This window comes from Paramisgurnus dabryanus, chromosome 7 (assembly GCF_030506205.2).
Source record: "Paramisgurnus dabryanus chromosome 7, PD_genome_1.1, whole genome shotgun sequence".
Classification (NCBI taxonomy): domain Eukaryota; kingdom Metazoa; phylum Chordata; class Actinopteri; order Cypriniformes; family Cobitidae; genus Paramisgurnus; species Paramisgurnus dabryanus.
This window is the reverse complement of record NC_133343.1, coordinates 15,380,897-15,407,222: the sequence shown is the minus strand read 5'-3', so window position 1 is coordinate 15,407,222 and position 26,326 is coordinate 15,380,897. Positions and strand designations below refer to the sequence as shown.

Below are 26,326 nucleotides of genomic sequence, written 5' to 3'. Positions count from 1 at the left end.
GTAAAAAAATATTTTCTGAATTTTTAAGTAAAGTTAGCATTAAATATGTTTTACAAACAATTGGTTTACAAACTCTGGGATGTTTGTGATTATCATCATTCAGAAAAGTGGTGCTTGTGTTTAGACTTGTGTTTTACGTGATTAAATCAGGAAGATTACATTAGTTTCTTTTCAGTGTAGAACAGTTTGTAATCAAAATGCAAAAATATAGTATATTTATAAACATCGCTGAAACAAAGAGTGAATTAAAATTAAAAAAGTAATAAAGTTAAAGCTGGTGCTAATTTTGTTTATATTTACTAGCATTTTCTGAGTGAAAAATATTTAGATTTTGTTAAGTAGCCTAAATTACGGTGGCCCTGAAGTGCAAACCACAACAACAAATTACTAAACAACAACATCAAATAAAAAAACACCACAACAAATTAAAAAGCACTGCAACAAATTAAAAAACAACAACAAATAAAAAAAAACACTACAGCAAATTAAAAAACACTACAACAAAATAAAAAACAAATACAAAATAAAAAACACAACAGCAAGTTAAAAAACACTACAGCAAATTAAAAAACACAACTAAAAATTAAAAAACACTACAATAAATTAAAAACACAACTACAAATTAAAAAACACTACAACAAAATAAAAAACCACAACAAAATAAAAGCACAACAGCAAGTTAAAAAACACTACAACAAATTAAAAAACACTACAACAAAATAAAAAACCATAACAAAATAAAAAACACAACAGCAAGTTAAAAAAACATTACAGCAAACAAAAAAACACTACAACAAAATAAAAAACAACAACAAATAAAAAAACACAACAACAAATTAAAAACACAACTACAAATAAAAAACACAACTACAAATAAAAAACACAACTACAAATTAAAAAACACAACAACAAATTAAAAAACACAACAACAAATTAAAAAACACAACAACAAATTAAAAACACAACTACAAATAAAAAACACAACTACATTAACCTACCGGAAGAGGTAGGTAGCAGTGGGCAACATGAGACATCGCTGATTGGATGACACTGCAGTTCGGCTTTTGAACCGGAAGTTATTCTTCCTGTAGCGCGTGGTTTGGAGAGGCGGAAGGACAGCAAAATGTTTTGCCCAATCTGCGGAAAATAACTGGTTGAGCCGTCCCCGAACTTTTGCAGCGGCTGTGGCAAAAGGCTTAAAGAAATATCTACCATCGGAGACACCCAACAACCTTCGAGTAAGTTAATAAGAATAGTGTAATGCAGTAATTCTCAAAGTGTGGTCCGCGGACCACTAGTGGTCCGCCAAACCCCCCTAGTGGTCCGCCAAAAGATGACCTAAATTAGGCAAGTGTTTATACCAGGGCTATTCAATTGGCGGCCCGCGGGTCAGACCCGGCCCCCAAGGTAATTTGATCCGTCCCTTTATGTAGTCTGTAAAAAAGACATCTCTAGAATAAATTTAGTAAGTTAGACAACGGGCCCTACAGTTACGAGTCGATGCGCGTGCGTCTGTTTCATACAGCATGAGCTGCAGAGCGCGAGTCACGTGACTGGTGCGAGCAGCTGTGTCACGTGTTTATATTCGCGCTTTGGTCCACAAGTTCAACGCGATCGCCTCCCCCGCTCGCGCCCGCGTCTCAAGACGCGATAGCTGACTGTGGTGAGTTAAGAGACCGGACTCTATGGTGGCTGTTTTAACTTTATTTGTTGTATTTCCAGCTTTAAAACACTGCCTTTTCCGACAATTGTTGTCTGATAAGTCTGCTCAATTATGACTTGCTTATCAACAATGACATTTACGTTACATGTCGTAATAAATGAAACTGCCGTTTTTCCAAAATTCAAAGCATCGTTCTCACACAATAATGCAATTTAAACGAGTAACAGTTCATTTGCACCACTGTATGCGTATCGTGCTGACAAACATACACCTGATTTTACTGCTCTTGCGAAATCTAAAAACATATTCTGTCTTATTAGAAGCTAGCCTAATGTTTGCCAATTATTAAGATGGCTGTTGTTGTTGAAATAGGGTTACTGTAATAATTAGCTTTGACAAAAAACTGCATAAAACAATGTTATGTTCCATGTTATAAACTTTTTTGATATGTGCACTGAAGTGAGTAAATGAGTTAAATTCTCAATGAGTGTGATATGGATCTTATTTACCTATTTAAATGTAGAATAAAGCTTAATGTCAAGCATAAACTGAAAGCAGCTAAAATCCACAGATCTATTAGTTTTGTAATGTAGTTTTTGTTTAATGTGTAAAATCCCTGTAATTTCAGTGATTTTGGACATTAAGGGGAATTTCTTTTCAGCATTATATTGTTACCATAGATACGACCATAAACTTCACATACCCACCACCTCAGTTTTAAATTAATGGCTCTTTGGAATGACATTAAGTGGGACCTAGGCTGTTACAGTATGTTTAATTGCAGTTTTTTTTCACATGTGCAGTTTGTTGTTCATATTAAGCTGCAACTCATTTCACATTTACTTTTTCAAATGAAATAAAATTCATATAATAATTTCTGAACATAGCATTGCATTTGTGTTCAAAAAATTTGTTTTTGACTTAAAACAGTTGCATATTAAACTTAAATTTAGCTTATCCTTCCTATTTTGTAGTTTTTGGGGGGCGTGTTAGAGTCAGATTCTGTTAGGTGGTCCTCAGAAAAATATTGGAAGATGAAGTGGTCCTTGGGCTGAAAAAGTTTGAGAAACACTGGTGTAATGCTTACCTTGCTTGTGGATGTAACGTTAGCTTACTACTATCGTTAGCGGTTTCCAGACCGTACCCTTAGCCGGCCCCAGCAGCTGCTACGTTTGGGTCATCTGTAACATTCATGTTTGAAAAAATGCGCTACAGGAAGAATAACTTCCGGTTCAAAAGCCGAACTGCAGTGTCGTCCAATCAGCGATGTCTCATGTTGCCCACTGGTACCTACCTCTTCCGGTAGGTTAATGTAGTTGTGTTTTTTAATTTGTAGTTCTGTTTTTAATTTGTTGTTGTGTTTTTTAATTTGTAGTTGTGTTTTTTAATTTGTTGTAGGGTTTTTTATTTTGTTGTAGTGTTTTTTATTTTGTTGTAGTGTTTTTTATTTTGTAGTTGTTTTTTAATTTGCTGTAGTGTTTTTTAATTTGTTGTGGTGTTTTTTAATTTGTTGTAGTGTTTTTTAATTTGCTGTAGTGTTTTTTTAATTTGCTGTAGTGTTTTTTAATTTGTTGTGGTGTTTTTTAATTTGTTGTAGTGTTTTTTAATTTGTTGTTGTTTTTTAATTTGTTGTTGTTGTTTAGTAATTTGTTGTTGTGGTTTGCACTTCAAGGCCACCGTACTAAATCCTACTCCAATTTATTTCAGTGTAGGTTTCTCATTTTTATCAGCTTTCTTTTGCTTTTCAAAGGGCCGTCTACCTTTGCTACCGCCAGTGCTTTAATGTGGGCCGGTAGGCGCCAGTACTCAGTACCGCCACTTCCAAATATAGCGAGCGTACCACCACCTCTCCCTGCGCCCAGAACGTACTTATAGCGTACCAGAACGCTCATTTGCACATCTGTTTAAATCAGAGGCTTAATTTAATCCTTTGGCTGCGCTGCCGCTTTTCAAAGCGCCCTTCACAATGCAAGCTACGTAATTCGTCCCACCGAAAGCAGAGACTACATTACCCATACACCTTAGAATTTTACAAGTTAAAAGCGCATGCGTAGCTTTTGCTGCCTTCAATAGGCTTGTTCGACTTCATGCGGCGCCCCGAGAATCGACAGCCGGAAGACGTCACAGTATTGCGAGAGCGAGGCGAAATATGAATTCTTGAATCATTCTCGTGGTACTCTGACGTCATCCGGCTGTCGGTTCTTGTGGCGCCGCATGAAGTCGAACAAGCATAGTGTTAACAACGTGGTTTGGAGAGGTGTGTGAAACGCGCAACCATAGCTGCTCTGTTAAAATGAAAATACAATGAATACTTAATATGCCCTCCTGGTTTTAGACTCTGAGGAGTAAAAGAACAAGGTCAGAATCAGAGGACTCTTGCTGGCTGACATCCCACCAAGCCAGAATGATATCGCTGCAGGTCAGATGCAAGCTTTTTCCAATACCCTTTTGTAGGTACGTGACAATCTCTGCTGTCGCGGCTGTCAGCTTGGTTCCCCTCGACGCAACTTCGGATTTCCTCAGACGATGTGCAGTGTAAAACATTATTGAAATTGTATTATACATACTTGCTAAACTACAAGTGAACGAAATTTCAATGAATTTGAACGACGCACACAGGAGTTTTACCACACGCAAAATGGAAAACAATGGGACAAAATAAAGTGATGACTTTCGAGTTTCAAATGGCCAATATTTTGTTATTCTTGAACCCATAGACATGGGCTTGGTGTCCAGCCAGCGACAATATGTTATTAAAAAATAAATTACATCATTATGGATAAGTGAGTGCTTGCAGAATATATATATTTGAGAATGCTTATCAGTACTTTTTTGTTTCTTAAACTTTAAAGATGAATATTCTCCTTTAGAAACGGGCAATTTTCAGCAATAGCACATTATATTCAAAATTTTGAGCTCATATAAAAGATTTTTCGCTTATTTAAATGACTTTTTATGTTTTTATGCACGTTTAGTTTTTGTGCAATTTCATCAAAAGCTTGTAATTAGGAAATACACACAACATGCTTAACGTATATTTTCTATATGTTAAAAATGTTGTAAAAATTGCGTATTCTTATATAATAAGAATAACAATATGATATATTTATATTGCGCTCAAAATGATTTAGAAATGGAAAAAGGAATTCTTCTCAACTACCACCAATAAAGTTTTACAATTCTTCTCTAGAAAAACGGCATTGAAACCCACGTGCACCAAACAAGAAAACGTATGCTTACATACAGTCCGTGTATGATATCTTTTTTATTTAGTTTTACATATTTTTATTTATATGCATTTAATAATAGTCTACCGTAATGTCATAATGTACTCACTGTTAAAAATTATTCAGTGGCTTTGTAAATATCTCTAAAATAAATAATTAAAGTAATTTAATAAAATCTCTTAATGCAGTTATGCGATTTTTTTAGTTGGAAAATAAATTACTAAAAATAGAACAGATATTTTGTGTAAAATGTACATATATTATTTGATGTATACGCCTTAATAATATAAGTATTACATTTACAGATTATTTTAGTCAATATATTTAAAAAGGTCAGAGTAATATATTTAAGATATTTTAAAACTGTAATAATTGCATATTTCAAATTATTATTAGTTCTATTTGACATAAAAAATGTGTAAGTTTTACGCCTTACTTGAAGTATGATTTACTTATATTTTCACAGTGATATTATTTGAGTAAATGTAGGCAAAAAATAAATTAATAATAAGTAGAAAAAATGTCAATTTTAAACAATCACATAGCCAATGGTTTTTAATCAGCAACAAAGAAACTGCGCATTTTGCAGATGACAAACACCTCAGAAACTGCTCGAATTTATGAATATTTACACTCACAATATGATTTTATTTCCTTAGTACAAAAGTATAACATATTATACAAATTCTCAGTGAAATGTATTAAACACCAATGCATACTTTTTATCGTGTTTCATACCATGTAAAGGGAAACATGATAATATAAAAAGTAGCCTACTGTTCAGTAATGCAGAAAAGCGCAACACAACCATGTTAAAGCTATTTAAACGTTCAGATGCAAAAATGAACTAAATGTAAAATTAGATAAACTAGTTAATGATATTGCGTTAATGCGCTCGGTCTCTTCAAAGGTCTTCGCGAATTATTTTGTTATAAGACTTGATTATCATACATCACATCTCTTCTACTGTAAGTACACGGAAAAAATAAGACAAATGATGCGCGTTTGAGTCAGATTTTTATGAAGAATATGTGACTGTTTATGTAACTGGCAAAAGAAAACTTCGGCAACAAAATGTTTGCCAAAAAGCATGCATTTGTATGACATCAAAGTCTATCGCCTAAACATCGATAATCCGTGTCATGTTACTTCAATATCACACAGTATACGCTCAGCATGAAGTCGAGCACACACATTGTCGTCAGTATGGCCTACATGAAACACGCCTGCCCTCTACAGGTTTTTATATTTCCTGCGTCCCCCACCGAACCCCCCTTCTGCGGGATCTCGCAGAATTTCGGAAGTCTCTGCGGCATTCTGCTCTCAGAGACGCGCATTTTTAAAGGCCACATCTGTACATGTAAATACTACAGTGTGATGCATCTTTCGCTTAAAGCAGCTATGTGCTGTCCTTTCTGTTTATAGCAATCAGATATACATTCAATAACTTGTTTTCTAAACAATAAACGATGACATACACAACAAACACATTCTGGACCGTAGTGTTGTTTTTGGCAGCCTGTTTTCATTTTAGTTTTAGTCTAGTCTTTGTGTCAAGCTGTCATTTTAGTTTTTATTAGTTTTAGTCACGTCATACTCTTTTTAGTCTAGTCAAGTTTTAGTCGACTAAAATTCTTGCCATTTTAGTCTTATTTTAGTCAGACTTATCCATTACTATTTTAGTCTAGTTTTAGTCGACGAAAACTGATGACATTTTAGTCTAGTTTTAGTCAGTGATATTGTATTTAGTCTCTTTTTAGTAATGCAATTCTATTTAACCCATATAGTATAATGACCTAATAGTATTATAGACAAAACAATATTTTCTTTTAGCCAAACCCATTTCAAACAAAAGTTATATTGTTACCTTATAGACCCAAGAATGCATCCATTCCAGACATGGAAGATGCTCTGATTTGAATAGATATTTATTTTACTATCCTCTGAGTGAGTGACTTGACTGTTCGTAAGAGTCTACATAAAAGTCTACATAATCAAAACAAAAGTAGTCTAAGCAAACACACACACACACACACACACACACACACGGTCAAATGGGTCACACACAACTATAGTATGTGTGAGAATAGAAATATGCTATTGTTAACATTTATAATTGTATTTTGACAGCAGCACAAACTACAATCATACATATGTAATTATATATTATAGTTTATATTTCTGCATCTGTACGTTACCACCAGTGTAGCTAATGGACTTTGGCTTAATCTAATGTGACAAAGCTGATCTTAAATGTCAGTATAAATTCAAGCAATTTTGGAGAATTACTAAATGTTTTTCTTGTAAGTAAATTAAAAGTCAGCTTTAAGAAAACATCAGATGTCTATTAAAAAAGCAAAGTTGGTATGTATGGTTATGTTCTCAACAGTACAGGTGTTTGATTGATTTAATACTCAAGTATTCAGCGAAGTATGTTTTGTTTATTTAAATAATAAATAAGTGTAGTTATTAAGCATATACAAAACAACGAATGTCTTTAGCATAGATTTACAATGTTTCAAAACGCAACGCAGCACAATGTCATTTAAACAACTGTTACATGATATAAATTTGTACATTGTTATACTGGTGGTGTCAGCAATCAAAGCTATAGATTTTAACAGGCTTGTTGAACTGACCTGAAAGTGATGCACGGGATTTATTTTGGACTTTTCTTTTACATTTGGAGCCAGAATGCTGCATCTTCCCGGTCGGCATCGCCGCGCGACTACAGCGTTTCTCATGTAGTGGAAGCGTTTTGTGCAGCATTTAGTGGAAATGTGTTTATCTTCAACAGCGACTGCCATGAAGAGTCGTGTCCGTAAAAGGGAGAGGATCTTAGGTGCACGAGCTTGTGGACCAACTCCGCTTCACCTCTGTAACCGCCCCCGTTTCTTCGCTTTCCGCATGTCTCGCGGTTGCCGCGTACACTGTTTGAAATGCCCATTAACGTGCAAATGGAGGCGTATGATATCAAAGCATCGCGAGAGCAGACTGCCCCGCATGCTTTCTACTCACTCTCGCGGTACTTTCATGTTTTGATTGATCTACGCAGCGCCAACAACACACATGATCACCTGCAGTCAGGTGGTGGGGGCGCGGAGATGCTGAGATGGGTAAAAGACGAAATAACGTTATAACATTTCGTCTCGTCTCGTTTTGGTCAACGACAATGAAGAGACATTTTAGCTTAGTTTTTATTTTGTAAACCACTTTTAGTCTCGTTTTTATTCGTCAACAATATTGCATTATACATTTTATTATAGTCATCGTCACATGACCAGCATTTTCGTTACGTCTCGTCTCGTTTTCGTCACGTGAAAAAGGTTCGTTGACGACTATATTTCGTCATACTTTTCGTTGACGAAAGCAACACTACTGGACCGCTACAGACTTCTTGACGAAAGAGATTAATAGTGAAACCAATGTCATTCTGTCTTTTCTTCTGTTTTGCATACATTTCACATCCTTTGTGAATTTTACTCTTGCGAAAGTTTTCATCATTTTGATACTTCTTTTTAGAGTCTTGACAAACTTTTGCTTTAAAGATGGGATTTTTGTGATACTTATTCTTTAAATACTGACACAATGTGGCTTTAAAAGTAGGGTTGTTGTGATACTTATTCTTTAAATACTGACACAAACTAGCTTTAAAAGTAGGGTTGTTGTGATACTTATTCTTTGAATACTGACACAATCTAGCTTCAAACGTAGGGTTGTTCTGATATTTATTCTTTAAATACTGACACAAACTAGCTTTAAAAGTAGGGTTGTTGTGATACTTATTCTTTGAATACTGACCCAATCTAGCTTTATAAGTAGGGTTGTTCTGATATTTATTCTTTAAATACTGACACAAACTAGCTTTAAAAGTAGGGTTGTTGTGATACTTATTCTTTGAATAATGACACAATCTAGCTTTAAAAGTAGGGTTGTTCTGATATTTATTCTTTAAATACTGACACAAACTAGCTTTAAAATTAGGGTTGTTGTGATACTTATTCTTTGAATACTGACACAATCTAGCTTTAAAAGTAGGGTTGTTGTAATAATTTTGTTTTGAATACTCACGTAATCTTGCTCTAAAGTATTTATCATCTTTATACTTGGTCTTGGAATACTGTTGAACACATTTTTTAAAATGAACATTTGTGGAATACTTCATTTTAGATCTTTCACACTTTGACTGTTGTACATTTATATCACTCTTATATTTATCTCTCATATTTTTAAGCTTTCTTTATTTATAAACACTGTTTTCACAGTATTTCTTTTTGGACTTGTCAATCTTTTTCTGTCTGAATATTTCATCTTCACAATATTTAGATTTTTGGCTCTGTAGTATTCTCTGTTTGAAATGACTATCACAGTTGTATCTCTCACATTTTCTTTTAGTTTTAGAGTGCTCAATTGGTTCATTTGACTTTCTTTTTCGTAAAGACTGTTTAATGCTATTATCATCCCTTGCATCTTTGCATGCTTCTGCACAAACATTGTACTCGTTTTTTAAACATGTAACAACTTCATAGTGATTACTGTTGCAGTGGTTCAGATATATTGCATTACAGTGGCGAACCGTGGGTACTTCAGCTGGGCCTTCAAAATATGCAATGAAGTGCAAATCCCTCTCCATCCATAATACTAGGCTATTCGTATTTCGTTAAATCATACAGTGAACGTGTAAAAATTCTGAGCACGCAAAGTTAAATTACAGAACGGGCATTGTCTGCCTTTAAATGCAGTTTTAAAGTTTAAAATTACTTAATCTAACTGATAAACACAAATACAGACTCTGCTGCTCTGTAATGACAGGGGCTCTGTAAATTTGCATTTAACATGCTTAAATGATGTTCTTTAATTTATTTTTTATTTTTTGGAAATATATATTTAGCTGTAGGATACCTTGTTAGTCTTTTTCTTAAGGGGAAATATAGCACCCTGCGTTCTCAGTGCACCTCCTTGAGGCTTATAACTGTTGTTAAAAGATATCCAGGGCTCACAAAATCGCTAGCCCGAGCCCCGAGGGCTACCAAAATGTATCTCCGCCCTGCCCATCGGGTATAGCGGGGAAAATTTTTTTTTTAAGTTTTCGCATTCTCTCAGATTTAGTTAGGAAATTATATGTATGTAATTCGGCGTCGTCTGTCAGTCATTACTATCCTCACGTAACAAGTGAAACTGTCAGGAAGTAAAAGTATAATTAAACCCATTATTTTTCTCGCTCGTGTTCGCGTCATATGCACAGTCTCCTCTGCACACGCTTCTACCGGCTGTGCTCTTCACGAGTACGCGCTTAAGTAATTTCGTTTTACCTCCGCCCTATCAAGCTAGCCACAACGTCAATCACGTTTTCCGCCATTTACCTCAACCACTCTCACCGCAGAGATTCGGGCCATTAGACTGTATAAATATTAACGGTCTATGATCTTCGTCTTTGTGTTTTACGGCAGCTCGCATCCAGTTTGTTGCATGCTTAGGACTTCATGAAGGCTTACAATGTTTTGTTTTTTGCCCGCCCACTTGAAATCAAAACATGATTGGTCGATTTGCCTGTCACTCTCCACACCAAAACACATAGCTTGGCCTTCCCTCGGATTCATGAAGTCCTAACCAATGAATGAGCCAGATAACCGGGCCTTAATAGAGACAGACGATTCTGATTGGATTAGATGTTTTCATGACATGAACCTGACAGTAAACGTTAGACCATAGATGAGAGAAAATATATTACATGTATTGTATTAAATTGAATTAAATAGAAATGTAAAAAAATAAAAACATATTTTTATTGAATACTATATTATTTATTTGTATTATTATTATAAAAATATTTTTAATTAATTTTTTTAGGCCTTCTCTGAAGGCGTAGAAGGCCCTGAAGGTTCCCCACTGTTGCATTATGTGTAAATGACTGATCATTGGGTGTATGCACATTCCATCTGTCATCATTGAAAGTGAAGATATTTATTTTCAGTAAATCAGCTGTACCAAAAATGTCTATTTCTTTGGCCCATGATCCAGAGTAATACATTTTACACTGTGTCAAATAATCTTTCACTGATCTGTACTCTTCTCTTAAATACCTAACAAATTTAGAACTGTTAGCTTCGAGATGTTTCACAACTGCACGTCTGATTTTCAGGTGTTTCTCTTCATTGCCACATACTGCGTGTGCTATTGATCGATAGAAACACTTACCGTCTGCTTTGATACTCTTTGTTTTACACGGTTCTCTTAATGAACACAAAGTTCTACCTTGGACACCATTGTATTCATTAGTCAGTTGTAAAAGTTTACATAAAACATCCTGATCTGTGGAAATTAAAGGTTTGAAATTGAACTCTGTATTTAACGTTTCTACAATAATGACATCATCCATTGATAAATTATCCTGCACCTTACTCACTTGTTTAAGTTTTGGTTCAGCCTGTAGTTTACTCTTCGTTTTAGAATCCCCACACCTCTGATTAAGTTTGCGCAGTCTTGCTTGTTTGTCTGGACGCGTTTGTTTATAATCGTCGTTTATAAACTTCACAAACGCTGCTTTGTTGACCAGACTCAGAGGAACTCGTCTCAGCAGTTGAAGTCTTACCAATTACAGATGCTTTCACACCCGTCACTTCGAATGGGGTGCCCCGAGCATTCAGTGACATTGCAAGATTATTAACATGATTAAATAACACATATATGTCATCACAGTATACTACTACACTTGTTCCATTATATTGTACCATACCTTTAGTATTACGAGAATGAGAATCAACTACAGCATATGTTGTACCTGCCTTTATAACTGCACAAATATAGTCTTTAATATTTAACAAACATGCATCATCATTTAATAGTGTCCTCTGAAGCGCTTCATCTAAGGGCATGCACACATCTTGCACAGCTTCGTCATACACATCAACACCAATAACACCTGAGAAAGATTCAGCACGGTTTATTGAAAATATTGTGTTGTACAGTGTGTGCACGGTTGGCAATTCTGCAACGGACACATGTCCCCGGCCTGTGTCATCACTGATCTTCCCCTGCAGTCTCATACATGTGTACAGCTCATCTCCTTGCATTAGAAGAGCATTCAGGTCCTCTGTCGTCCATGTCAGCACATTCTTCAGCTCACTCATCATTATGGCCATGATGCTATTTACTGCACACTGTCTGTTACGGTTGAAACCAAACCGCTCATCACCCTGATGGAAGGAACCTTGTATGACTTTCTGTAAAAATTGATCAGAATTATTGACATGCAAAGTTTTCACAATATCACTGTAGGTTTTTTTAGACGTTGGAAGAGTTTTGGTACACATTGGAAGACTTGTAGTACATTTTGCATCATTTTCAGCAGCCTTACGGCCATTTTCATACTTTGGAGGACTTTTGGTATATTTTGCATCATTTTCAGCAGCCTTATGGCCATTTTCATAGTTCTCATTGTCACAGTTTTCAGTGTCATTTGTTTCAGTGTCATTTGTTTCAGTGTCATAGTTCTTATTGTCATAGTTCTTAGTGTCATAGTTCTTAGTGTCAGCGCTCTGTGTTGCAGAGCTGTGGGGAGGTCCCTCTCTTTTTAGAGGTGGCACAACCTCAACCAGTTCAGTGGAGGATTCCACCGAATAACGGTCAGCAATCCTCCTCTTCGCCGCCTGGGACCGCCGGAAACCCTTTCCGCGTGGCATCTGCAATTACAAACACACAGTAAAATCATCAGTTAAGTACTGTGCTTACAGTATAACTCATCTGCTTACTGTGCCCACCTATTAGTCTCTATTGCTTTACATAATATCTACTACAACTTTAAATGAGCATGAAGTTAAAAACTTTTCAGACCTAAATAAATTAATTATGTTCTGAAAGATTAACAAAAACCTCAAAAGTCTTATGTTTATATTTTAGTTTTAGATATATTTAGAATATATTTTGCAGCGCTTGATTATGCCACAGATGGTTTAAGTGTTTTGCGAGTCTACTGTCCACAATATACCTATTGGATATTCCATGAGATAATGGGGTAACTATATAGTAACTGTATAAAAAATAGTATTGGTTCGCATGTGCAGACATGACCTATTCATTTTAAAAATGTAATTTAATTGTTAAAACTTTATATGGATTCAAGATAAACCTGATAATGACCTCACTATATTCCATGCATTTTAACAATGACAAACCATGGTTTAACCCTCTGGGATCTAAGGGGTTTTTAGGGCCCTGGAAAAGTTTTGACATGCATTGACATTTGTGCTTTTTTCAGTTGCTTAAAAACACAATAATGGCAAAAGTGTTATAACACTGCATTTAGCACAAACTGGGTTACTATATTATATGATTAACATATATGTACATGTTTGTATTTTTGAGAGAAAAATGTTTATGCGTGGTTTTTGAAAAAGCAAAATTTTTAAGTCCACAAAACCCATACTAAACATGTTTTCCCAAGACTTTATAAAACAGGATCTAGTAGTCTACAGGCAGAGGTGTCAAGTACTGAAGTACAAATACTTCGTTACCTTACTTAAGTAGATATTTTGGGTATCTATACTTTACTGGAGTAATTATTTTTCAGACGACTTTTTACTTCTACTCCTTACATTTTCACGCAATTATCTGTACTTTCTACTCCTTACATTTTAAAAATCGCCTCGTTACTTCTATTAATTTCGGCTTGTTTTCTTTTATTTACATTCCGGCTCGTCATTGTTAAAAAAACCTATCTTGATAAATTGCATCATCCAGATGAATGCGATTGTGGTTGGATGAGAAGTATAAACATACACCATTCCGACACCCTATTGGTTTGTACACAGTCCCCGCCCCCAAGCTGACTGCAGATGATCAAAAGTTTGTTCGATAACGCTGCAAATATAAACATAAAAGAACCGCGAGAGCGATTAGAAAGCATGCGGAGCAGTTTGTTCTCGCGATGCTTTGATATCATCCGCCATCCGTTTGTACAGTAACAGAACGCGGCATTCTGTCTTCAAATGGAAAAGTACGAAATAAAACTCGCGCATCACTTTCAGGTCAGTTCACATTCACAAGCCTGTGTAAATTTATATCATGTAACTTCAGTTGTTCAACTTAAATGACATTGTGCTGCGTTGCGTTTTGAAGCATGGCAAAGATATCTATGCTAAAGACACTGTTGTTTTGTATATGCTAATAACTGCCCTAAATTTTATTTGCATTAACAAAACCTACTTGGCTGAATGCTTGAGTGTTAAATCAATCAAACACATAACCATACATACAAACTTTTGCTTTTGTTAACAGACATCAGCTGTTTCCTTAAACCTGACTTTTTAATGTAGCCCGAATAAAAAAATACACTGTTTAATGTAGAATATTGATAAATCCTGGATTTCCATGTAAGCCAACTATTTCTGCCCATCCCCAGCTAACAATTTGGTACCCAAAACGGTCCCCTAACATTAGTTTTTGGTTTCTAGAATGTTATTTTCCAAGGATTTTGTTTAATAGCAAGGAATGTTTTCTTAAAGAAAATAAACATTCCCCTAATGTTATTTTTTGGTTATTTTAAGGTTCACCTAACGTTAGATTTTGCGAGCCCTGGACACTCCAGGAATGATGTTGCCTACCCCTGGCCCTAGTGCATCCCAAATTTTTTAACATTAACATTTTTAATATAACACTATATTTATTATGGCCTTCAGAAACATTTTTTAGAGGAGATAGGGTAGTGCACAAAAGGCCCCTGTGGTGTGGCCTAGGCTTTTTTCTCTAATGACATTTTTTTCCTTACATTACTTTTACTTTTATACTTTAAGTAGTTTTGAAATCAGTACTTTTTCACTTTTACTTGAGTAAAAAACTTGAGTTGATACTTCAACTTCTACAAAAGTCTTTTTAAACCCTAGTATCTGTACTTGTACTTGAGTAATGAATATGAATACTTTTGACACCACTGACTAAAGCCCAGAGTATAGTTTGCCTTTACATGTACGGAAACATACACACAATGTGCACAGCATAGTATATTTGACAGGGAAGACAGCATGGACTCTCTCTGCTCTGCATTTCAAAGTAGTAGAGCGCCCTCTACTGGCAAAATTAACACCTTGTGCTGATTGTCTTGACATCTATATGATCCTAACACACTGCACTGATCATGCGATACATGGCACTTGTATGTAAAACCAAGTAAAAAGGTACAGTACACTACAGTTCACATTGTCATTTTTTATTACAAATGATTTACCTGTATAAGTAAGAAATAATTTAGAAGCTGCACTTAGGGGTGTGACGGTTATTATATAGGGATGGGCACGAGTACTCGATTGCTCGAGTACTCGAACGTGGCATCGATGATCGATCACGAAAACGATGATCATGTGGGTTTATTTATTTATTTATTGTGGATATGGCGCCATTTGGATGTCTGGTTAGCATTACAAGCGCATGTGGTAGTAAATACTGGGTCTGGAGATGCGTGTTTGACGTCGTGTTGAGCTACGCAGACCGGCGTATGACATCAGTTACGTTACTATGCGTGATTCAAAAACAAACTCATAATTCCGCGCGACTGCGCCCTAGCAACCCGCCGATCCATGCACTGCGCGCGGCAGCCCGTCAGCCCGCTAAGCCGGCCACAACTCACATCACTGAGGCACTATGGTTTAAAAGGATGCCGTGATTTTCGGAAATACAGTCAGTCAGGTGCAAAATGTACAGTCAAAAGTTCAATGGATTATCATCTCATATTTAAACATCAAATGTCAAGAGATACCAGAGAGCCATAAGATAATTAACATTACTTAACTGAGGTAAGAGGACGGCACGACACAGCTAAGTTAAACGCTAAAATGATAGCAAAACACTTAAAGTTGACCGTTTTACTTGTGGCTTGAAGTGTGATCATTATGGGATGCCAATTTTCTCCCTAGCAACCAAACTTAGTACCCTAGCAACGGAATAAACAAAGCCTTATATCTCCGCATCAGAACATTGTAGAGACACGGGGGTTAGACCGTTTTACTTGTGGCTTGAAGTGTGATCATTATGGGATGCCAATTTTCTCCCTAGCAACCAAACTTAGTACCCTAGTAACGGAATAAACAAAGCCTTATATCTCCGCATCAGAACATTGTAGAGACACGGGGGTTGAACCGTTTTACTTGTGGCTTGAAGGGTGATCATTATGGGATGCCAATTTTCTCCCTAGCAACCAAACTTATTACCCTAGCAACGCAATAAATGTTAGCTTCATGCTAGCTTCCTGCTAGCTTCATGCTAGCTTCATGCTAATCATGCTAACTTCATGCTAGCTTCATGCTAATCATGCTAACATCATGCTAGCTTCATGCTAATCATGCTAACATCATGTTAGCTTCATGCTAATCATGCTAGCTTCATGCTAATCATGCTAGCATCATGCTAGCTTCATGCTAATCATGCTAGCATCATGCTAGCTTCATGCTAGCATCATGCTAGCTTCATGCTAATCATGCTAACATCATGCTAGCTTCATGCTAATCATGCTAACATCATGCTAACTTCATGCTAATCATGCTAGCATCATGCTAGCTTCATGCTAATCATGCTAGCATCATGCTAGCTTCATGCTAATCATGCTAATCATGCTAATCATGCTAGCATCATGCTAGCTTCATGCTAATCATGCTAGCATCATGCTAACTTCATGCTAATCATGCTAACATCATGCTAGCTTCATGCTAATCATGCTAACATCATGCTAGCTTCATGCTAATCATGCTAACATCATGCTAGCTTCATGCTAATGATTAGCATGAAGCTAGCTTGATGCTAGCATGATTAGCATGAAGCTAGCATGATGCTAGCATGATTAGCATGAAGCTAGCATGATGTTAGCATGATTAGCATGAAGCTAGCATGATGCTAGCATGATTAGCATGAAGCTACCATGATGCTAGCATGATTAGCATGAAGCTAGCATGATGTTAGCATGATTAACATGAAGCTAGCATGATGTTAGCATGATTAGCATGAAGCTAGCATGATGTTAGCATGATTAGCATGAAGCTAGCATGATGCTAGCATGATTAGCATGAAGCTAGCATGATGCTAGCATGATTAGCATGATTAGCATGATTAGCATGAAGCTAGCATGATGCTAGCATGATTAGCATGAAGCTAGCATGATGCTAGCATGATTAGCATGAAGTTAGCATGATGTTAGCATGATTAGCATGAAGCTAGCATGATGTTAGCATGATTAGCATGAAGCTAGCATGATGCTAGCATGATTAGCATGAAGCTAGCATGATGCTAGCATGATTAGCATGAAGCTAGCATGATGCTAGCATGATTAACATGAAGCTAGCATGATTAGCATGAAGCTAACATGATGTTAGCATGATTAGCATGAAGCTAGCATGATGTTAGCATGATTAGCATGAAGCTAGCATGAAGTTAGCATGATTAGCATGAAGCTAGCATGAAGCTAGCAGGAAGCTAGCATGAAGCTAACATTTATTGCGTTGCTAGGGTAATAAGTTTGGTTGCTAGGGAGAAAATTGGCATCCCATAATGATCACCCTTCAAGCCACAAGTAAAACGGTTCAACCCCCGTGTCTCTACAATGTTCTGATGCGGAGATATAAGGCTTTGTTTATTCCGTTACTAGGGTACTAAGTTTGGTTGCTAGGGAGAAAATTGGCATCCCATAATGATCACACTTCAAGCCACAAGTAAAACGGTCTAACCCCCGTGTCTCTACAATGTTCTGATGCGGAGATATAAGGCTTTGTTTATTCCGTTGCTAGGGTACTAAGTTTGGTTGCTAGGGAGAAAATTGGCATCCCATAATGATCACACTTCAAGCCACAAGTAAAACGGTCCAACCCCCGTGTCTCTATGATGTTCTGAAGCGGAGATATAAGGCTTTGTTTATTCCGTTGCTAGGGTACTAAGTTTGGTTGCTAAGGAGAAAATTGGCATCCCATAATGATTACACTTCAAGCCACAAGTAAAACGGTCCAACCCCTGTGTCTCTACGATGTTCAGATCCAGAGATATAAGGCTTTGTTTATTATGTTGCTAGGGTCTTCATATTTTGTTGCTAGGGGCGTGGCTTAATACCTCAATAAGAATCCTAAGAGACTGATTGGATACCTGAGTAAAATGAGCCCACCCCTATGTCTCTATGACACTCTGGTGCAAAGATATCCATCTGGGCTTTTTATAATGGTAGTCTATGGGAGATGTTGCTAGGGTACCCAAAATTGTTGCTAGGGGCGTGGCTTAATAGCTCTGGGGTGATCCTAAGAGACTGATTGGATGCTTGAGTAAAATGAGCCCACCCCCATGTCTCTAAGACACTCTAAAGTGAAGATATTCCATCTGGGACGCTTTTATTCCCTTTTATGGGCATGTTTCCTGCCCCATTATAAGTCAATGGGAAATTTTGGGGGCCTCTAACACCCCAGGGGTACAGCTTACACCCCATTGTGAGGTATGTTCTTACACAGCCTGTCAGCCTCCTTAAATGTGGTAAGCCACAAGTTTCTACAAGTTTCTCACTCGCAGCTTTGACCCGTCAAAGTTTGGCTCAATGTTAAGTCAATGGAAATTTTGGGGTGTTTCAGCGCCCCGTTTAGGAATTCGGAAGGTCCCATCAGTTAGAAAAGATATAGCACACCTCGTCAGATCAGACCGAAAGTCTGTCCAAAGTTTGATGGCTGTAGCTTGAAAGCTCTAGGGCGAGTTAGAGTTAGAAATTTTAGTCTCAGATGAAAAAGAATAACTAGATAGAAAAGTTTGTTGACAAACTTTATGTTGGCTTGACAAAGCGTAGCCTGTACGTTTAAAACGGTTTGACAGATGTTTAGTTTAGTAGGCTATCTGGCTGTTAGTATGTTTAAGTATGAAGCTAGCCTGATTTAACATGAAGCTAGCATGATTAGCCTGAAGCTAGCATGAAGCTAACATGATTAGCATGAAGCTAGCATCAAGTTAGCATGATTAGCATGAAGCTAGCATGATGCTAACATGAAATAGCATGAAGCTAGCATGATGCTAACATGAATTAGCATGAAGCTAGCATGATGCTAACATGAATTAGCATGAAGCTAGCATGATGCTAACATGAATTAGCATGAAACTAGCATGATGCTAACATGAATTAACATGAAGCTAGCATGATGCTAACATGAATTAGCATGAAGCTAGCATGATGCTAACATGAATTAGCATTGTGCTAACATGAATTAGCATGAAGCTAGCATGATGCTAACATGAATTAGCATGAAGCTAGCATGATGCTAACATGAATTAGCATGAAGCTAGCATGATGCTAACATGAATTAGCATTGTGCTAACATGAATTAGCATGAAGCTAGCATGATGCTAACATGAATTAGCATGAAGCTAGCATGATGCTAACATGAATTAGCATGAAGCTAACATGAATTAGCATGAAGCTAGTACGACGCTAACATGAATTAGCATGAAGCTAGCACGACGCTAACATGAATTAGCATGAAGCTAGCACGACGTTAACATGAATTAGCATGAAGCTAGCACGACGCTAACATGAATTAGCATGAAGCTAGCACGACGCTAACATGAATTAGCATGAAGCTAGCACGACGCTAACATGAATTAGCATGAAGCTAGCATGACGCTAAAATTAATTAGCATGAAGCTAGCATGATGCAAACATTAATTAGCATGAAGCTAACATGATGCTAACATTAATTAGCATGAAGCTAGCATGATGCTAACATTATAAGCATGAAGTTAGCATGATGCTAACATTAATTAGCATGAAGCTAGCATGATGCTAACATGATTTACCATGAAGTTAGCAAGATTTATTATGAAATTAGCATAAAGCTAGCATGAAACTAGCATGAAGCTAGTATGACTTAGCATGAAGCTAACATGACCAAACGACCCAACCCCCATGTCTCTATGATGTTCGGATCCAGAGATATAAGGCTTTGTTTATTATGTTGCTAGGGTGCTCATATTTGGTTGCTAGGGGCGTGGCTTAATACCTCAATAAGAATCCTAATAGACTAATTGGAAATCCTGAGTAAAATAAGCCCACCCCCATGTCTCTATGACAGTGTGATGCAAAGATATCCATCCGGGCATTTTATAATGGCAGTCTATGGGATATGTTGCTAGGGTGCCCAAAAATTGTTGCTAGGGGCGTGGCTTAATAGCTTTGGGATGATCCTGAGAGTCTGATTGGATGCCCGAGTAAAATGAGCCTACCCCCATGTCTCTATGACACTGTAAAGCGAAGATATTCCATCTGGAATGTTTTTATTCCCTTATATGGGCATGTTTCCTGTCCCGTTATAAGTCAATGGGGAATTTTGGGTGCCTCTTGCGCCCCAAAGGTGAAACTTACACCCCAATGTAATGTATGTTCTTACAGAGCCTGCCAGCCTCTTCAAATGTGGTAACCCACAAGTTTCTACAAAATTCTCGCTCGCAGCTAGAACCCGCCAAAGTTTGTCCAATGTTAAGTCAATGGGACTTTCGGAATTTTAATGTCCCGTTTTAGGAATTCTGTAAGTCTGATCCCTTCAAAAAGATATAGCACACTTCTTCAGACTAGTCAGAAAGTCAGTGGAAAATTTGGTGAATGTAGCTTGAAAGCTGTCAGACGAGTTAGCTGCGGAAATTTTAGTCTCAGAAGAAGAAAAAGAATAATAATAACTAGATATTAAAGTTTGAGGACAAACTTTATGTTGGCTTGAAAAAGCGTAGCCTGAACATTTAAAATGGTTTGACAGAAGTTTATTTTAGTAGGCTATCTGGCTGTTAGCATGATTAGCATGAAGTTAGCATGATTAGCATGAAGCTAGCATGATTAGCATGAAGCTAGCATGATGTTAGCATGATCAGTATGAAGCTAGCATGAAGCTAACATGATTAGCATGAAGCTAACATGAAGCTAACATGATTAGCATGAAGCTAGCATGATGCTAGCATGATTAGCATGAAGCTAGCATGAAGCTAACATGATTAGCATGAAGCTAGAATGAAGCTAACATTTATTCCGTTGCTAGGGTACTAAGTTTGGTTGCTAGGGAGAAAATTGGCATCCCATAATGATCAACCTTCAAGCCACAAGTAAAACGGTCCAACCCCCGTGTCTCTATGATGTTCTGAAGCAGAGATATAAGGCTTTGTTTATTCCGTTGCTAGGGTACTAAGTTTGGTTGCTAGGGAGAAAATTGGCATCCCATAATGATCAACCTTCAAGCCACAAGTAAAACGGTCCAACCCCCGTGTCTCTAAGATGTTCTGAAGCGGAGATAAAAGGCTTTGTTTATTCCGTTGCTAGGGTACTAAGTTTGGTTGCTAGGGAGAAAATTGGCATCCCATAATGATCAACCTTCAAGCCACAAGTAAAACGGTCCAACCCCCATGTCTCTATGATGTTCTGAAGCGGAGATATAAGGCTTTGTTTATTCCGTTGCTAGGGTACTAAGTTTGGTTGCTAGGGAGAAAATTGGCATCCCATAATGATCAACCTTCAAGCCACAAGTAAAAAGTAAAACGGTCCAACTCCCGTGTCTCTATGATGTTCTGAAACGGAGATATAAGGCTTTGTTTATTCCGTTGCTAGGGTACTAAGTTTGGTTGCTAGGGAGAAAAATGGCATCCCATAATGATCACACTTAAAGCCACAAGTAAAACGGTCCAACCCCCATGTCTCTACAATGTTCTGATGCTGAGATATAAGGCTTTGTTTATTCCATTGCTAGGGTACTAAGTTTGGTTGCTAGGGAGAAAATTGGCATCCCATAATGATCAACCTTCAAGCCACAAGTAAAACGGTCTAACCCCCGTGTCTCTATGATGTTCTGTAGCGGAGATATAAGGCTTTGTTTATTCCGTTGCTAGGGTACTAAGTTTGGTTGCTAGGGAGAAAAATGGCATCCCATAATGATCACACTAAAAGCCACAAGTAAAACGGTCCAACCCCGTGTCTCTACAATGTTCTGATGCTGAGATATAAGGCTTTGTTTATTCCGTTGCTAGGGTACTAAGTTTGGTTGCTAGGGAGGAAATTGGCATCCCATAATAATCAACCTTCAAGCCACAAGTAAAACGGTCCAACCCCCGTGTCTCTAAGATGTTCTGAAGCGGAGAAATAAGGCTTTGTTTATTCCGTTGCTAGGGTTCTAAGTTTGGTTGCTAGGGAGAAAAATGGCATCCCATAATGATCAACCTTCAAGCCACAAGTAAAACGGTCCAACCCCCATGTCTCTATGATGTTCTGAAGCGGAGATATAAGGCTTTGTTTATTCCGTTGCTAGGGTACTAAGTTTGGTTGCTAGGGAGGAAATTGGCATCCCATAATAATCAACCTTCAAGCCACAAGTAAAACGGTCCAACCCCTGTGTCTCTAAGATGTTCTGAAGCGGAGAAATAAGGCTTTGTTTATTCCGTTGCTAGGGTACTAAGTTTGGTTGCTAGGGAGAAAAATGGCACCCCACAATGATCAACCTTCAAGCCACAAGTAAAACGGTCCAACCCCCGTGTCTCTAAGATGTTCTGAAGCGGAGAAATAAGGCTTTGTTTATTCCGTTGCAAGGGTACTAAGTTTGGTTGCTAGGGAGAAAAATGGCATCCCATAATGATCAACCTTCAAGCCACAAGTAAAACGGTCTAACCCCCGTGTCTCTATGATGTTCTGAAGCGGAGATATAAGGCTTTGTTTATTCCGTTGCTAGGGTACTAAGTTTGGTTGCTAGGGAGAAAAATGGCATCCCATAATGATCACACTTAAAGTGCCCATCTTATGACTGCTTTTCCACAAGTTATATAGGTGTTATGAGTTCCATGAAGCATGTTTCAAAAGTTGTTTGCTCGAAATAGCTTGTAGGAAAAGATTGTTATCCATCTCTAGTAGCCTCTGTTTCAGGGCATTTCAGATTGTGCCGTTTTGAGCTAGTCTTACATATTTATGAGCTGCTGCTCCTTTGATCACGCCCCACTACTAACGTCATGTGCCCGTGCGCATGCTCAGTGGTCTTGTGAGCAGTACAGACCATACTGTGTTATTATTTTATATATTATTATTATTATTATTAACGGTTTATGTTGCCAACAGACAAATCATACAGAAAAGTATCACTAATAAGTACACTACAGGAGAAGAAACTCATGACACACAATGATTCCAGAGTAAATTGTGATGTTACGTTAGCAGTCACAACAACAAACTCGTTTTCCCTGGACAATGCTAACATATTCCCATTATAAAACATTTTCAAACACATTATTTTCGCAAATTACATAAATTAAGACCCGGCGGGGGATGTATACTGCTTGTGGACCGCATGCTAATTGCTAGAAGCTAGCGGGAGGTCCGGACCGTTCGGGGGTTAGCATCGTCAGAAAAGCCGGGGCTGTAAGGCCCGGTCTCGGTGTGTCAAACTCATCATGACACACAAAGATTCCAGCGTAAATTGTGATGTAGCAGTCTGAACAATACACTCATTTTCCCTGGACAATGCTAACATATTCCCGTTATAAACATTTTCAAACGCATTATTTTCGCAAATTACAGAAATTAAGACCTGGCGGGGGATGTATACTGCTTGTGGACCGCATGCTAATTGCTAGAAGCTAGCGGGAGGTCCGGACCGTGTATATATCTATGCGGACTGTAAAGTTATTAGAGGCTCACCTCGTCAGAAAAGCCGGGGCGTACGGTCTCAGTTAATTTGGCAAAAAGCTTTTAGCTAGCATCATAAATGTAGTATTTTGTGACAGAAGATGACAACATGCAAATGTAACCCAGGCTCAAAAACATTTGTAGTCTGAGGTAGTGATAAAATGAATAATTTTATTAAATGATAAATGAACAAAGATATTTCTAAGTAGTAAAATGAAGATAAAGTTTTCTATCAAATATGGTTTATTTACAATATAAGTAAAAACAAAGAAAAATATATAGCACTAAAGGAAAAAAAAACTAAAGAAAAAGTTTTTGTTGTAAACTTGTTCTGATTTGTGATATTGATCTGCACTGCACAACTGGGCAGCCAGTTGCATGTAAGTAGGTCACGCTGACTCCGCCCTAGGCAGGAGCTGCTGGAAAGGGGAAAGATAGAGAGCATGAGAACTGAAGCATGAGCCACATGTTGCTCAAATCTTTGATAAAGTTGGAGTTTTGAGAGGTTTATTTGCAAAATACACCTGGGAGATAAAACTGTAAGTTATTTTGTCATTATTTTGTTGAGAAATAAAATGTAACAGATCTTAGTAGAACTTACCTTTTGTTTTGTTATCCACATGCTGTTTTCGTGTTGAAATCCTATGATGTAGGCCATCTGGTCATCATCCGGTGAAAATCTGAAGGAGATAAAAAGATATTTTTGTTATATGAGGGAATCGGTGAGTTTTGTATGATTATTTTGAGCATATATGTGAAAATGTATGATTTAATACTATGTTCATGTGTTAAAGGATAAATGTTCTGTTTATATTGAATAAATGTGTGTATTATATGAAAGTAGATATGTATAAAAGTTTAAAGTGTATGTATAATGAGAGATGCATGTGATGTATACATTGATTGAGTGTTTATCCTGTGTGTTGTGCACAGGCCAGTTTTGTTATCTGAGAAATCAGATTCTGGATCTCTTTACTGTGGACTGCATTAATCTGGAACTTCGAATGTGCATAGTGTGAGATGGCGAGCCACCATGAGACACCTACTTTTCTTCTGTTGATATCTGCGTTGCGATTTCTACAAATTGTTTCACTGGATTATTGAAGGTTTGATTATTGAAGCACTGGAACATTCATTCTAAGGAACTGAAGAAAGAGAAATTATAAATCTCATTTGAACTTATATACTTGATTTTTGCGCCTTTTGAACTATACACTCCAAGGAGTTTCTTGGTATTTGAGTTTATTTCGTAAATTATACGAATTGTTACTCTACTTTTAGAGTTGGTGTGCTTTCTTTTACATTCCATTTATTTTAATTTGTTTATATTGTAATATTGTCATACTTAAATGTGCTTTTCTTCAGTAAGTCTAAAATTCTAAACATAACATATAAATAATTACATTCAAACTATATACACGTGTGTGTGTGTGCCATTGCCTCCTACGAACCGTGTTGTCTTCTGATCTATCTGGCCTAGTGCATTGTTGCATTTCAGTGAGTAGTCATCCCTAAGAAGCCTCATAGGGGCTACATATTCGTGGCGAGCCAGCCAGGAGGCAACGGAAAACACACACACACTTACTAATGATCATTTAAAGTTCCCATTTTTTTTAGTGAGGGAGTTAGCCATTTTGAAAACAGTTGTAGAAGTAGTGAAAAAACAAAAAAAACAAATGGAGGTTGTAGAGAAAGAGGGCGTGAAAGTTCCAAATGCTGTTTTAATTAGCGGCATAACTGATACTGAAGTGGATGAAGAAATATTAGACTTCCTGGTGCAGTATGGGTCAATTATTAGATCCATCCCAGTGATTGATCCTAGCTTAGAGTCAAAGAAGTCTTTAATAGTTGAATTCAGCTCTGGACTAGCAGTTCAAAACCTCCAGGAAATGCTTCCCTATGTTCAGCAAGCAGAAGATAATCCTGACATCTCTTTTCATGTAACAGCTCTATCAGATACTTATATTCAGAAGCTGGGAAAAACCACAACCCAAAGTTATCTCAATGATCTGAAAGAATTAGCGAGTCGTAGTGGGGAAAGCTTTGAGGATGTTCTGAAGGGCATGCTAGATCATATTCAGGAGACAATTATCCAAAAGCCATGTCTTGAACCTACCGTTGTAGGAGCTGACGAGTCATTACCTGTTCATTCAGCAGATCCGCCCCAAACTGAGTTCACCTTTAAGCAGTCTCAAGTGCCAAACAATGCTGCACAATATCATACTGTTCCACCAGCATCTGCAGCCGCAAGCCCAAGGTCCCCATCGTTCACTGTAAGTGACTTAAACCCACCTGCAGTGCAAAAAGTTGTAGTGGAGCACCTTGTACGCACAAGTGACTTTGCAATGTCTGGGAATTCACCATTGCGGCTCCGTGCTTTCTCCGGGCGAGTTCCCCACCCACCCAATGAGGCTGATTATGAAACTTGGCGCACCAGTGCTGAACTTCTCTGTCAAGACCCAACAGTATCTGATTTCCACAGAGTTCGTAGAATCTGTGAAAGTCTTTTGTCCCCAGCAGCAGACATTGTGAAATCTCTTAGTCCCACAGCAACGCCTTCAGCTTACATTCAGCTACTTGACTCTGCTTTTGCTCCCATTGAGGATGGTGATGAATTATTCGCCAAATTTCTAAATACATTCCAGAACCCAGGTGAAAAGCCATCTGCGTACTTACAACGACTGCATGTGGCATTGCAGACTACCATGCGACGTGGTGGAGTACTTAGTTCAGAGGTCGACAAACATCTGCTTAAACAGTTTTGCAGGGGATGTTGGGAAAGCCCTT

At 37.5% G+C, this 26,326-nt stretch overlaps 1 pseudogene; it reads right to left on the bottom strand.

Moving 5' to 3' along the window:
• Window positions 1-25,064, bottom strand: part of LOC141282392 (uncharacterized) — a 110,668-nt pseudogene extending 85,604 nt beyond the window's left edge.
• Between the last annotated feature and the right edge of the window lie 1,262 nt (window positions 25,065-26,326).